The sequence below is a fragment of the Poromitra crassiceps genome, assembly GCF_964638095.1.
Source record: "Poromitra crassiceps genome assembly, chromosome: 11".
NCBI lineage: Eukaryota > Metazoa > Chordata > Actinopteri > Beryciformes > Melamphaidae > Poromitra > Poromitra crassiceps.
Genome location: NC_139643.1, coordinates 49,464,514 through 49,468,560, shown reverse-complemented (window position 1 = coordinate 49,468,560; position 4,047 = coordinate 49,464,514). Strand labels below are relative to the sequence as shown.

General features: G+C 38.9%; 1 long non-coding RNA gene across 1 annotated transcript; it reads left to right on the top strand.

Moving 5' to 3' along the window:
• The first annotated feature begins 1,858 nt into the window (after positions 1 to 1,858).
• Positions 1,859 to 3,690, top strand: LOC310785246. Its single transcript, XR_014553156.1, has 4 exons — positions 1,859 to 1,919; positions 2,038 to 2,093; positions 2,459 to 2,563; positions 2,843 to 3,690. It is a non-coding gene; the product is annotated as an uncharacterized lncRNA (long non-coding RNA).
• The last annotated feature ends 357 nt before the right edge of the window (positions 3,691 to 4,047 follow it).

Here is a 4,047-nt window from a genome sequence, read left to right as displayed (position 1 = left end):
TCACTGGCCTCACGATTCGATTACAATTCATCTGTCAACGATTCGATTCGATTCCATGATGCATCTCGATACAGCTCAAATTATTGCAGCTCCAAGTATCAAATCCTCAATTTTCTGTATTATTACTGCACATGGCTACTTTTTCATCAATTAATACAAGCAGTCAGATAAATATCAAGTCCCTTTTTACTTAGAAAGTGCTTTAAAATCTGAATGTCAACAGAAATTTAAACATAAAAGATTCATCTGTCAATGATTCGATTCGATTCACACATCCGCATTGCGATGCATCGATTATACGATTAATTTTGACACCCCTAATACGCAGCACCAAATTGCTCAACTTCGCATGCCTATGACATCATCAGTGATGTCATGAGATGATTTTAGTCAATAAGGATGTCACTGATGACATCAATGATGATGTCATAGCCATTGTGACATCATCAGTGGGCCAGAAATTAAACAAACAAACAAAGTCCACTCGCTCCCTTTCATATGATGATGATGGTGGATGTGAAGTTGTTTAAAGTGGACCTACTATGTTTTTTCTAGATTTTAGTTATATATATATGTATATACTATTATGATGTCAGATATCTATATGGCTAAACATGATCACCTCAGGTTAACATGTAGAAATGCTGCCTATACTGTAAGTCAAAAGCCCTCACAGAAGGCCAGGGGCGTCATGCAAGCCACAATTCTGAGGGGCCGACATTCGGCAGCGACCAAAGGTCCCCGGCTAAAACATGTCGGTGGCGAACTAAGGTCTGAATAGATCTGCAATCATTCAATCAGTCTGTCCAGATAAAGTGTGCTGAATCCACTCATGATTGATTGATTTATCTATCAATGGGTCCATTTAGCTATTTCTAAAATGTAGGAGCCATTTAGCATGTTTAGTTGTATTGTTATATTTTGTATTTATGGTTCAATTATAGTATTTTCCATCTAATTCAGTTTATATTTTTATAGATGATATCATATTATTTGGCCACTAGATGGTAGCATATTTATGGTTGGTAATATATGATGCAACACTGGTGGTCACATGATGTCAGTCAGGTGGTGTTTTTAATGAGCACAGGTGATTCATTCATAATGTTTGTTTGGAGCATAGGTGGCGGGAGCTATACGGTTCTTACCGTACACGCATAAGCAAAAGAAAATCCATTCACGCAGCTATCAGTCAACCTGGATCACTTCACTTTTGTATTTTCACCAAGGTAAACTAACCAACATCCAAAGGCCAAAGGTCCCCGGCTAATTTCTTTCAGTGGCGAACTAAGGTCTGAATAGATCTGCAATGATTCAATCAGTCTGCCCGGATAAAGTGTGGTGAATCCACTCAAGATTGATTTATCTATCAATGGGTCCATTTAGCTATTTCTAAAATGTTGGAAACATTAGGATTAGACTTGTGATGTCATTATTCAGTTTTGACCATCAATATTTTGCTCCTTTTCTCATTAGGGTATACTGTATATTTATTTCTAGATTTTGGTCAATTATTTGTGCTTTTATGGTTATTAGCTTAGTCACTCACTTCTACACTATAGGGAAGAAGGCGGACACTGAGCCATGGATGAACATACTGACCTCAAGAGACTCAGACCATCTTAACAGAGGTAAGAGTGAATCTATGTACATTATGTGTGTGTCTGTGTATACATTCTTTGTTGTTTTTGCTGCCTGAGCCAAAATCCTGCACAAGTGTCTCTCTCATATCTTAGTTTCTATGCGCTTTATGTATTAGAAAGTCTCAAATCTGCCGGATCTGAATATGTTTCATTGCTCTAACGTTGTATCTGATTGACAGTGTTGATGGCGCTTGGAGCTGGAGAGTGGACAGACGATTGATCAGACTCTGGAGAAACGATTCTCAGGAGACATTAGACTGGGTTTGAGAACTTTAGGTAAATATTGTAGTAGAAACGCTCTGTGTGTGTGTGTGTGTGTGTGTGTGTGTGTGTGTGTGTGTGTATCCTGTACATACAGGATGATTAATAGGACATGCCATCTGTGTAATCGCAGCACAATGCATTCAAAACCCTGATCTCTACCTCGCCCAAAGACTGGAGACCATGAAGGTAAGGTCTTCTTCTTCTTCTTCTTCTTCTTCTTCTTCTTCTTCTTCTTCTTCTTCTTCTTCTTCTGTAGATTGATGGATCAGTGGGTTATTGCATGGATCATCAGAAGTATCACCCAATCATTTTTTTAATCCATCCATTCATTCATTCTCTCATTTAGTTGCCGTGGGAACGGTTCACATGACCCATTATTTGCTGACGCTTCATTTGTTGGACATGCTTGTTTCTTTGCCTTGTACGCCACCTAGAGGAGGAACAGGCTTATTCCCTTTGTTTTATAGCTAAGCAAAAGTAGTTGAAAACGAGTTTGTTTGCTGTTGTTGTCTTGTGCATTCTATTATTATCAGAACATTTCTCTGTTCCAGATAGCAATAGTGCAGGGGGTTATGGTGTCTCGCTGTGAGGAAGATCTGCTGTGTGTCAGACCTTACCTTAAACAAACAGGCACCTCGCTCTACACTGCTCTACAGGTTGGTCAAATGTACACACACACACACACACACACACACACACACACACACACACACACACACACACACACACACACACACACACACACACACACACACACACACACACACACACAGAGTACACAAGCAGGCCTGTAGAACACCTGTCTAATGTCACCTGTGACATGACATTAGACTTCTCATATGAACTTTGGATTTGAAACAAGGTTGATTTAAAAAACAAACAATGTTTTAATTTATCTTCTTCACACTTTTAAAACATCTTTTTTCTTCCAACAGGAACAGAAACAGTTCAAGGGAGATCATCTACAGGCTCTGCTGGCTATCTGTCGATCTGAAGATTAACTGAAGATGAACTGTGATTAACTGAAGATTAAAGGAACACTCTGCCCATTTTCAACCAGCTTTGTATCATTAGAACATCAGTAGTATATCAGAAAACTGTAAACTGTTTTGAAGTCTGTCATTTAATTTGACAGTTATTGAGTGTTAAAGTGTGGACCAGTGATGTCCACACTAGTTAATGAGTTATTAATTTGAGTTAGTGTGGACCAGTGATGTCACTGGTCCACACTTTAACACTCAATAACTGTCAAATTAAATGACAGACTTCAAAACCGTTTACAGTTTTCTGATATACTACTGATGTTCTAATGATACAAAGCTGGTTGAAAATGGGTGGAGTGTTCCTTTAAATACCTGCGCAAAATCTACAAAATTTGAATAAGCTACACTTTTTTTTTTAATGCAAATATACAGTTTATTGCTGATGGAATCAGTCTATAAATAAAAGACAACCTCTGCCATAATGTATACTCTGTAGAGAAATGCATGCCAATACATATTGGGCATGGTGGCTCAGTGGTTATCGCTGCTGCCTCACAGCAAGAAGGTCAGGGGTTCGAACCCCGGTCCGTCCCATGTCTCTTCTGTGTGGAGTTTGCATGTTCTCCCCGTGTTCGTGTGGGTTTCCTCTTCCACCATCAAAGACATGTATGTTAGGGTTAATACTCCTGTCAGTGTTTGTGAGGCACTGGCAATTCTCACTGGAGTTCCAAGGGACAGCAGTTGAAAATGAGCCATCTGGCTAACACTGGCACATTTACAGTCATGTTCATTAATGTGCATTGTCCCTCAAATAAATACATAAATTAAATTACAAATATTATGCTGTATATTTTCACCGGTTCAGTCCGGTTCAGTCCCTTCATGTTTACTCCATGAATTGATTTGAACCCTTGGAGCACACATGCATGGTCATGTATTGCTCGTAGTGGTGGATGTTGGAGAAGGATAAAGTAGTAATCTGCAGACTCCCACATACTGTCTCCACCTATAAGAATATTATTGAATCTTGTACATGTATTTATTAGGATAAACCCCTTGAGATGAATCATCTCATTTTCATGGGGGTCCCAACATCACAATCATTACATAGCAAGGGAGGGGTGTTAAAATAAATAAGATAGAAATACAATAATCAC